Below are 11,806 nucleotides of genomic sequence, written 5' to 3' on the forward strand. Positions count from 1 at the left end.
ATTTATGGTCAGAACTGTTAGAGATAACATTATTGTTCATACTTCTGTGTAAAAAACAAGGATGGATTTGTACAGTTTGTTCTAATTTCTTCTCCGGTGAAAACCACAGAAACGAAGATAGGAAAAGACGTTCAGTGCATGGGAGAGGGACTGCTTTTAACTCTTAGCCTTGTATTTTAATGAGTTTGGTATTAGGTATCAGAAGTATGTCATAAATATATTACTGTGAAGGTAAATCCCATCAATTTATTTCCATCACTTTTTTTTTAATCTTTTTTTTTTTTGAGAGAGAGAGAGAGGGCGCTAGTGAGGGAGACAGAATCTGAAGCAGGCTCCAGGCTCCAAGCTGTCAGCACAGAGCCCGATGCGGGGCTCAAACTCAAACTGTGAGATCACGACCCGAGCTGAAGTCAAACGCTTAACTTACTGAGCCACCCAGGCACCTCTGTTTCCATCACTTTTAAGTCATAAAATCTAAGCAGTCCTTGTCTTTTTCCTATTTTTAAGTTTCCTAATAACAAAAACTTTTAATAGGCCCAGAAAATGCTCTGGGCTGTAATTTCTAAACTCTAACCATAAATTGAAATATCTGATTGTATAGGGGTTTTTCCCTTCTTGAACCACTAATTTTCCTTACCAGTAGTAACAAGGACCCTTTTAAACCTTAGTCGTCCTTAACCTTGGTTCTATGGTTTTCTCCTGACGAGTGCCACCAAAATGTAAGAGGAAATCTTACCAAATTTATAAGAATATGAAAATTATATTGTTAAGGATTGGAACAAAAAAAGCCTTATGTCCCTAGGATACTCTGTTTCTTCAAGATACCTTTTATCCTTTTTTTCCATATCTTTACTATCAGAACATTCATTCTTTCTTCTTAATCTCCTTGATCTATTCTGCCCTTCCCCCTACTCAGGTCCCCTCTGGCAAACACCAGTTTGTCCTCTGCATTTAAGAACCTTGTGCTTAGATTTCACATGGAAGCGAAATCATATGGTATTTATCTCCCTCTGACTTACTTCACTTACCACAATACCCTCCAGAATGTTCTTTCTTAAGTAATTTTGGGTTGTGGGATTTGTAAAATAATTGGTTCCTGGGTGTCTCCGTGTTACCTTACATTTTATTGTAAAGATACATTTAAATAAGATTTTCTCTTCCAAAAATTAACTCACCTTTATAGAACTACTTCAGTTTCATTTTCCTAGTCTAATATTTATGTCTGATTTCAAAAGTGAATAATTTCTCTGCCTTAAAAGACAATTTAAACTTATAAAAGGATACATTTAAGACACTCATATGGAAGAATGATTTGATGAGTCATTCCACTAAGACATTAACCACTGTATACTTTGGTGTAAGTCAGGGAATGGAATGGTTTAAAGTATTTGACATTATTGCCAAAAATAAAAATGGAAAAAAAGTGATAAGGTCTGTTACAGAAAAACTATGTTCAAACCTTCCCAATAATCAGTCTCTTGTAATGTGAGGTCTGCTTGGTTATTTTAGACGTATTTGAGCCTTATTAATTTACTCTCTTCCGTTTCTGAAAGACCAAATATAACTTTGTTAATGGCAGGTTTCCTTTGTTTACATAATAGATAACCAGGACTAATTGATCCTAGGAGTGATATTTATTTTTAAAGTCTTTTCATCCTTGTAATTGAATGTCTTTGTAGATGATAATATCACTTGGCTCTAAAACTTAGCAGGCACCTTGATTCCCTGTTTTTAAAAACGTGCTTATTTAATATATTCATTACAAGGACTCAACTGGAGACTTAGGAAACCAAAAAGAAAACAAAAGTTAAACCATAGCTTGAAATAACAGAGTTGTTTACAGACCATCCAGGAAAAAAGAAAAAGACAGCACAGGGAGTGAGGCCAGACAGCCAGGGTCAGGGCTCTTACCAGGGACACCTGCTCTGGGGACATTTCTTACAGGTACTTGGAGGTTGTGGGTGTTTACAGAGTTGAGCAACATGTGTTCACAGAGGGTTGCCAGTGTTGGATCCTCGTAGCAGGCTCTGCTCTGAGAGCTGGATGGTCCTGACATCACACAGGGCAGGGTCCTTGTCCTCCAGGGTGTCCAGGCAGCCATGGCCATGGTGTCCATGGGCCTGAGGGGGCTTCCTCACAGGCATGCTGTGACGGGAGCCACAGGGGAACCCCAGGGAGAGCTGCTACCTCAGGTCTTCCCAGACTCTTCCATGGATGGTCCCCACCCATTTGGAAAGGTGGTCTGATGGAGGGACTGGCAGAAATTCCCTGGTTGCCGGAATTCGTGAGGATCATCAGCGCCTGCTGGAAACTGGTCCCCAGGGCCCTGATGGCACCCGCACTGGGCCCTGTCCTTTATGTCTGGATGGTTCTGGGAGCCATCCCCACCTAGAGTCTTTAATAGCACCAGTAATAGTTTATTGTTGAGTTGGTTCTACCGAATTTCTGCTGTGCCAGACACTGTGCCAAATGACGATTACTGTGTCCACTCGCTGTCAAAGACTTGGGGAAACCAGCCAAAAGAAAACCACCAATCTTTCTTCCCGGTTACACACAACTAATGCAAAGGTGTGTTTTCTACTGTTTGTTGTTTTAAATCTTAAATTCTCTCGGGACAGGCAAGTTCTTAAAATAGTGAATGGCATCTAAAATTCAGGAAATGCTGAAAATAGAATTAGGTCAAGAATGAATGTAAATGAGTGGGGCCTGTTTATATTGGAGTGTTAAGGGGGAAGTACGCTTCTTCCCCATGCCCTTCCAGGGTCTTGGTATAGATTTGAGTTCTAAATATTGTTTATTTTACAGATGAAACGTACAAGTCAGGAAGAGTTTTAGAATATTTTTCTTTGAATACTCGCAACGTAACTTGTAAAAATTTTGGAGTAATTTTGTATTTACAGAAAAGTCACGAAGGTGGAACATAGAGGAGTTCTGCAGCCCCATCCTGTAGCTTCTGCTAATATTAACACCTGACGTACATAGTACCTGTTTATGAAAACATAGTTTGTCAAAGCTAAGATAACATTGGTACAATATAGTGAGCCCAATCTATGCACTCGATTGGCATTTCACAGTTTTCCCACTAAAGTCCTTTTTCTGTTCCTAGACCCAACCTAAGATAATCAACATTGCGCCCGGTCATCATGTCTCCTTACTCTGTAATGGTTTTTCCATCTTTCATTGTTTTCCTAGACCTTAACATGTTTTAGGAGTACTGGTCAGATATTTTGTTAGAAAGTCCCATCAATTTTGATCCGATATTTTCTTACGTTTTATCAGGATTTCCATCTTCTGGGGATGACGTACTGAGGTCACCACTGAGGTGACGTACCCTCCTCGTTACTTCACATCGGGGGTACATGATACCGATGCGACTTACCCACTGGTGATCTTAAGCTTGAACCTTGGGTTGAGATTGTGTCTGCCAGGTTCATTTTTCTGTTGTAGAGTTACCATTTTTCCATTCCATATGCTATTATTTGGAAGTGAGTCACTAAGCCCAAGTCTTGCTCAAGGAGAAGACCAATTAAGCTCCACATTCTAGAGGGGGGGGCAGCTGCATATATTATTTGGAATTCTTAATCATGTGGAGATTTGTCCCTTCTCAGTCATTCAGTCGTGTTGGTATAGGCTCATGGATATGTATTTCATTTGTGTGTGTTACAATTAAATACTGTAATTAACGTTTCATTGCTCAGATGGTTCCAGCTTTGGTCATTGGGAGCCATTTCTTTTTGAGTTTTTTCTCTTTAGGCTTCCTTACTTTCTGGTACTACAAAATACTGTAGGTTTGTCTTGTGTTTCTCTGCCCCAGCCCTCGAATCAGCCATTTCTCCAAAGAGCTCTGTTCCTTTTATTGGGGAATGGTATTTATTTATTTTTAAGTTTTATTTATTTATTTATTTAGTTGAGAGTTACAGAGACAGAGTGAGCAAGTAAGGGACAGACAGAGAGGGAAAGAGAATCCTAAGCAGGCTCCGTGCTGCCAGCACAGAGCCCAACGCGGGGCTCCAACCCACAAAACAGTGAGATTATGACCGAAACCAAGAGTCAGACGCTTTACCACCCAGGCTCCCCAGAGAATGGTATTTAGAACCTAAGACTTGATGGTTGGATGTGCTCCTTGAATGTATAGTGACCCCAGTACAGACACATCTCTACAGTTACTTCTGTCTGTAGTGTTTAAAATAAACCTGGGTTCATCCTTCTGTCTCCCAACTTCTCATCCAGCACTTTAGAGGATTCATTCCAGCTTTCTCCCTTTGCTTATTTGCACCTACTTCTCTGTCAGCAAGAAACCTAACTCCTATTATCTATATTTTATTTACTTACTTTTTTCAACACTGGCATGCATGTAAAGTAGTTTCAGAATTGCTAACCGGTACCCTTGCGAGAAATTTACCTCCTGGAATACAGTGCTTATATACATTTCTTTTTTCTGTTCCATTTTATCCTTAGCCTTACAAGTATCCAGTCAAATTACCATTTTCCAAAGTTACTTAAGGTGACACCTTTTGTCCTCCACAAAACTTCCGTGTGATACAAGATTCTGACTGCAAGCTGTGGCTCACCATCAAAAAACGAGGAAATGTTTAAGAGACATCATGTAGAAAGTGTTCAAGTAGAAACATATACATTTAACCTAAATGTATACATGTAACTAAAACTGTTCTCCCCGTCTCAGCTGACTGTTCGGCAGATCTGGCTCCAGTATCTTTTCACTGCTTTTGCTGATTGTCTAGCATTTTAATGTCAGATTTAGAAGTTGCGATCACTGAAATAGAATCACAAGTTCCATTGGCGAAATTGGTCTTCCTGCCATTTTGAGTAGGCCTTAAAAGTGGAAGTGACTGATGTTCGTGGGTTGTTTGGAGTAGGTGGGGAGCAAGGTTAGGGGAGAGTCTTTCTTTTCATTATCTTTTCAGGGGTATTTATTAAAATGATGTCATGCTCCGTGATTACATTGCTCGACCACCTTGATCAATGTGTGCTGAAAGCCAAAATAAGAGAATTGCTAGTAACCCTCATGACACCTCGTGGTGTGCCCTGTATTGACTCCACTGGCTTTTCTTCAAGCCCCACCTGTGTATACCATGTACACACCGTGACATGAAGGGATACTGTTGGGTTCAACTATCAGAACTTCAACTCCATGGGGTGCCTGGGTGGTTCAGTCGGATAAGTGTCTGACTCTTGGTTTCAGCTCAGGTCATGATCTCACGGTCCGTGGGTTTGAGCCCCACGTCGGGCTCTGCGCTGACAGCTCAGAGCCTGCCGGGGATTCTCTCCCTCCCTCTCTGCCCCTCCCCCACTCATGCTGTCTCTCTCTCTTTCTCTCTCTCTCTCTCAAAGTAAATTTTAACAACTTAAAATAGGAAAACTCCTCTAGCCTGCCAATGCACTTGAAAGGTTAAGGGAAAGTCTTTGTGGCTGAAGAAAAATAAATTGGTGGCGGGGTGGAATTTATCACATGCATTCACACAGTAAATTTGTTGACCATCAAGTGCTATGCAGTGAGCCGGGGATAGAAACATTACTAATACAGCCCTGCCATTGAAGGGTGAGTAGTATTTTCGGGGAGGCAAACAAAGCTAATTTTCGACTATTCTGGTGGAGGGCAGAGCGTTTTTTCTGACTTTTAGGTTTAATAAGAATTGAGATCTTGAATTAAAATTGCTTCTCAATTACATTGTGCACCTTCCCTCACCTCTCCCTCCCTTCAAACCATAGTTCGCATTGTTAGCACTGGCTGTCTATTTCATCTTTTTTTTTTTAATGTTTATTTTTGAGAGAGAGCGAGCAAGCAGGGGAGGGGCAGAGAGAGAGGGAGACAGAGGATGGGAAGTGGGCTCTGGGCTGACAGCGGCAAGCTGGATACGGAGCTTGAACTCAGGAACTGTGAGATCCTGACCAGAGCTGAAGTCAGTGGCTTAGCCAACTGAGCCACCCAGGTGCCCCTGTGTTCAGCTTTTTATCGAAAAGAGGTTTAGAGGAAAAGTACATAGTTCACTGATAGAATTCTCTTCATCTTTTGACATCTTTATTTGTGCTAAAATTTGTACTTTATATCTTATTTGAAATGGGTACCTTTTCTTACATAAAATTGTAGGAGCTACCCTGTGTGTGTGTGTGTGTGTGTGTGTGTGTGTGTGTTCACGTGCATGCAAGTGACCTTTTTTGTATTCTGAACTTGTTACATCTGGCCCATACTGTGCATTCAGAATGTGTGCTCACCGTGATTGAAAATCAGTCTTAACCAGGTTTGGTAAAAGATCCGTTCTCTGTAGTCTGGAATTTCAGAGAAAAAAAAATTTTTTTTAAACTAAGATGTAGAATTGGAAGAAGAATAAAGATGAGTGAGGGATCAAAAAATACATCTCACAGTTTTAACCTTTCATTAATCTTTTAAGCCACTACAACTACTTTTTAAAAAAATCTTGAGGGGTTCTTGGGTGGTTCAGTCGGTTGAGCATCCAACTTTGGCTCAGGTCATGATCTCACAGTTCATGAGTTCGAGCCCCACGTCGGGCTCTGTGCTGACAGCTCAGAGCCAAGAACCTGCTTCAGATTCTGTGTCCCTCTCTCTCTGCCCCGCACCCCAGCTCATGCCTTGTCTCTCTCTCTCTCTCTCTCTCTCTGAAAAAATAAACATTAAAAATTTAAAAAAAAATCTTGAAACTAATGCAGAAAAATTAGCTTCTCAGCTACCTTTAGAATGGGGGAAATTTGGTTGGAAAGCAGTGTTTTCCTTTTTTTCCTGTTCTGTAGCGTCTGTTGACAGTCTGGTCTTAATGTCGCCAGTGGAAAGGATTTCAAAACATCAGTCCAGTGAGAATGTAGTTCTTCTGCCTGGCGAAGCTATGGCACTGAGGAAGATTAGTAAAGGCAATTCTACCCACGTCTGTAAATATTTTCATCAGCAATGGAGTATGTTGGTTTGGATTTGTTTCATTTTTAATCTAATCTGAATCTGGTTTTTAACAATTCTATTTTAACTTATTTACATTTTGTAAAAAAAAATTTCAAGTAATAATTTATTTTTGAGACAAAGACAGTGTGAGCAGGGGCGGTGCAGGGGGGGGGGGGGGACGACAGAGGATCCGAAGCAGGTTGTGTGCTGACAGCAGAGACCCCCATGAGGGCTCGAACTCATGAACCATGAGGTCATGACTTGAGCTGAAGGTGGATGCTCAACTGACTGAGCCACCCACCCCGTTAACTTATTTACATTTAAAGTGATTTCTGATTCATTTGGATTTCTACCATGTCATTTTACCAAGCTTTTGCTTAGCTTTTGTCTCCTTTCCTACCTTCAGGGAGATTGTTCTGTTTCTTTTTCCCATCATTTGTTTAGAATTTTTATCTTCCACTTAAAAAAACAAAACAAAACTTCGTTAGTAAAGTTTTTTACACTTTTTTTACATTTACAGCTACTCTTACATTTTTTTTTTAAAACATGTATAGTGGGTTGAATTGTAGTCTCAAAACATGTCCACCCAGAACCTCAGAATGTGACTTTGTTTGGAATAAGGGTCTTGGCAGATATATTTACGGTAAGGATTTCCAGGTGAGGTCCTCCTAGAGTAGGATGGGCTCTAAATCCAATGAAGAGTGTCCTTATAAGAGACAGGAAGGGAGAAGGCCAGGTGAAGATGGGGACAGAGACCAGAGGGTTGTAGCTACAGGTCTCTAAAGAATGCCAAGGGCTCCCATCTGGCTGGGAGAGAGGCACACGACAGATTCCTCCTCAGAACCTCCAGAAGGAAGTCATCCTGTTGACGATTTGCTTTTGGACTTTGCCTGCCTTGACTGTGGGAGGATACATTGCTGTTGTTTGAAGCCAAGTCTGTGGTAAATCGTCATAGCAGCCCTAGATGATGAATACAAGGTGCATGCTGGCTTAGCAGAGCTGTGCACACCTTGGGATGTTGGCACTCCTATATGCTCTCGAATTTCAGGTTGTTGCACCCCTAAGAAAATGCCCCACCTCGGATCTAACACTTCTCCCACACAAGGGAATCATTTTCTTGTTTTACACTGTGCTCCAACGTACTTCTTTTACCAGTTTTGTTAGCAGCACTATTCATCATTCGTGCCCCACGTTTTTCCTTTGGGGAAAAATTCTCTTCTTTTAAACTTGCAGACGATACATTAAAGATGTATAATGGGACGCCTGGGTGGCTCAGTCAGTTAAGCATCCGGTTTCGGCTCAGGTTATGATCTCCCGGTCCGTGAGTTCGAGCCCTGCCTTGGGCCCTGTGCTGACAGCTCAGAGCCTGGAGCCTGCTTCGGATTCTGTGTCTCCCTCTCTCTCTGCCCCTCCTCTGCTCACACTCTGTCGCTCTCTCTCTCAAAAATAAATAAATGTTAAAAAAAATTTAAAGATGTATATATTAACAGCTCTTATACGGACAGCGTTCCCCCTCAGCATTTTGAAGACACTGTTCCATAGTCTTCTGGCCTCTAATGTTGCTGAGAAGTTCTGTCATTCTTTGTTCCATTGTGGGTGATGGGTTTGGGTTTTTTTCTTCTTCTTCTCTCATTTGAGATGTTCCGTCTGCAACGTTTTGCAGTTTCTTTATGATGTGAGTAGGTTGGAATTTATTTATTTATCCTGCTTATGACTCAGTAGGATTTTTTAATCTGTGGACTCATGTCTTTCTTCAGTTCTGGAAAATCATCACCATTGTATCTTTGTGTGTTGTCTCTTCCTCATTCTCTGTATTCTTTCCTTGCGGAACTCCTGATGGACATATTGTTAGACTTTTCTGATTTCTTCTTTGCCTTTTAACTTTTCTTACCTCTTCACTGTCTCTGTCCCAGACTCTGTAGTCCTCCTGAAGCATTCCTCCAGTCACTAATTATCTTATCTCCTACGTAAATCTGCTCTCCTACCTATTAAGTTTTTAAATTCCACTGCCTCTGTTTTTATTTCCAGAAGTTTCTTTTGTTCAAGACTTCCTGTTCCCTAATCAATTTCTCCCAATCATCACACTAACATTCCTACTTTATGATTCCTTTTAGTTAGACTGTCTTCAAGTTCATGGGTTGCTAATTCTCCTGTGCATGGTGCTTTCTCTTGGTCATGCCTCCTTTCCTCCTAGAGGTTGTCATTTTATTTTCATAGCTGTCCTCAGCAGGCTGGTGCCAGACCTGTGCATCCAGGAAATATCCCTACGGAGCAACCAGGGCCCCAGGAGTTCCAGAACTCGTTTTTACATTAAAGTTTCAGCTTGAACCTTCTATAAGAAGGGGGCGAAATTAATTTGGATTCTATGCACAACATGTGGGCCTCAAGTTAGTTTCACAGGAGAACATTTTGTTATTTAGTCTGATGTGGAGGAAGGGGCGGCCAACAAATCAGGAGCCTAGGAGACTGAAGTTTTCTTGGCCCCTATCCTTAAGGAAGAGTCTTCCCAGGGTTCCTGTCGTTGTGGGTAGAATTCTGTTCCAGCTCGTGGTCTAACTGAGACTCAAGGAGATGCCCTTCCTTAGATGCTGAACCCTTAGTCCTTGGCCATTAGACACCCCTACCCCCATCCATGTCCGGTAGTAGCTTATACACTTACACTCTGGCTTTGAATTCTCCTCTTCGTTTCTGAAACTTAAAGAGTTTTTCTTTCTTTCAAGCTTGGCTATATAATTTAAAAGCTTTCTTTCAAGCTTGGTAGATTTATCTTCCATCTCCATGTAATTAGAGAGCTCTAGGAGAGACCACCAGCCTCATTTCAAACTGATGGGTCACAAGTCCAAGAGCTATTAAAGGGTTTTCAGTTTTATAAGAGGTGACTCAAGGTCATTCTTATATTGATAGTCTCCTTAGTTATACTTTGTTAACGGATCAGAAAAGCATAGAATTCTAATTGTGCTGAGAGTCCTATACGACCTTGGAAATGCCCATGGGATTTGCTTCTGAATGTGGACCCTGTTTTTCCTCTGCCACAATAGAAAACAAAGTTGCTCAGAGCAACCTGTAATGAGGCCAAGATTTGAGGCTGAGAGTCTTTTGAGCTGCAGAGAGGTCTGCATTTTGTAGTCACAGACTGTAGAAGACCTAGCTCCAGGAAACTTTCCTGCAGCGTCCAGGGTAAAAGAGAGGGTGAAGATTTATCTAGTGTACTTTCCCCACTAGAAAAACTCACTCATGGGTTATGTTGGTGTACAAGTTTTATTTTTATTCTTTTTTAAAAAATGTTTATTTTTGAGAGAGACTAAGAGCAGGGGAGGGGCAGAGAGAGAGGGAGACACAGAACCCAAAGCAGGCTCCAGGCTCCGAGCTGTCAGCACAGAGCCCCACGCGGGACTCAAACCCACCAACTGTGAGATCATGACCTGAGCCAAAGTCGGATGCTTAACCGACAGAGCCACCCAGGGGCCCCGAGTGTAATTTTTATTCTGATTTACATGTTTGTGAAACATTGAGTGTCTAATGATTTTTTAAGAAAATGTCATACACCTCTAACAATGGACTGCTATCTCAAGGAAGCTAAAAGAAGAAATGCATACTCTTTCATCCTTCCGTTTAGGGTAGAATGCTACAATTCTAGCATTCCATTTAATATATACGTATGTATTCACATACACGTACATATGTTTTGTATAGAGAGAGTGAGAGCTACAGATACATCTATATAGATACACACGTACACACACACAGAAAGACAGAGAGATCCCTCTGGAGACACTATTCAGTGTAGAGCTAAATGGTAATGCACTTTGTTGGATTGTGTCAACAGCATCCCGGATAGTGTATGTGCTGGAGTGCTCGTGGTGAAGTTAAGGAATGGCTTATTAAATTATAATGACAAGGCTGTTTTTAGTCATAGAATAGGATAGTCATTCAAATGTCAGATGTCTGAGAAAAAATGAGACCCATCAGCTGGGAACACACTTTAAATAATCGTGACCGCATTTGTTTTGCTTGCTAGTTTCCTAGTTACGCACAGGACACAACAGAATCACAGACACCAAGAAGACGTCGTAGATGACCCTGATTATCAAACAGCTGAAAAAATAGTTTGGCTCTGGTGGTTGAGACACGGATCTCTTCAGAAAATAAGTCAAAGCCCTTTGGAGTTTTTTTGTTTGGTTGGTTGGATTTTCTGACTGCGTTGGATTCATTCAGTATATCTTCTCTGTAACATACAATTACAGTGTTAAAGGATTTAGTATTAATTGTAAATATGTTCACATGTCTTAGGTAACTACTGAATACTGCCTTTTCTGGAAATGTAAAATTGCATGTGGTTTTATGTATTCACTCAGTTAGATTCAGCAAACTAGGTCAAAGGCAGTGATGAGCAGAACACAGAATAACAAAGGGAACTAATCAGTAAAATATTAGAGACTAGAGATTAATGTATTACTTAAGTGCACGAGTCTATTATTCGCTGTGTCACCTTGAGGTGGTTACTTACCTCTTTTGAAGCCTCCGTTCTACACTTAATGAGAATTAATAATACCTATCTTACAAGGATTTTATGAGGGGTGAAAAAAAGGACTTAACATGCTAAGTGGATCACCTGGCCCATAATAATTTCTTAATAAATGTAGTAGCTTGTATTAGTATTTGGTGGAATAGACGAGAAGATAAATACTAGATTTACTTGGATTTCACCTTTCAGCGACCGTGACGTGCACACTGAGCTTATTGTATCCTTGATCAAAAAATGTAAAATTTTTATTTTCTGAAATTGAGATTATAAAACTGAAGAGGACAGCTGGTATTGGAAACTAGTAAGTTGTTATACTTCCCTGAAAGATGAACTTGGAGGTAGTAACAGGAAAGAGCTCAGCATCAGAAAAA

The sequence above is a fragment of the Panthera pardus genome, unplaced genomic scaffold (assembly GCF_024362965.1).
Source record: "Panthera pardus isolate Hobbes unplaced genomic scaffold, ASM2436296v1 HiC_scaffold_2, whole genome shotgun sequence".
NCBI lineage: Eukaryota > Metazoa > Chordata > Mammalia > Carnivora > Felidae > Panthera > Panthera pardus.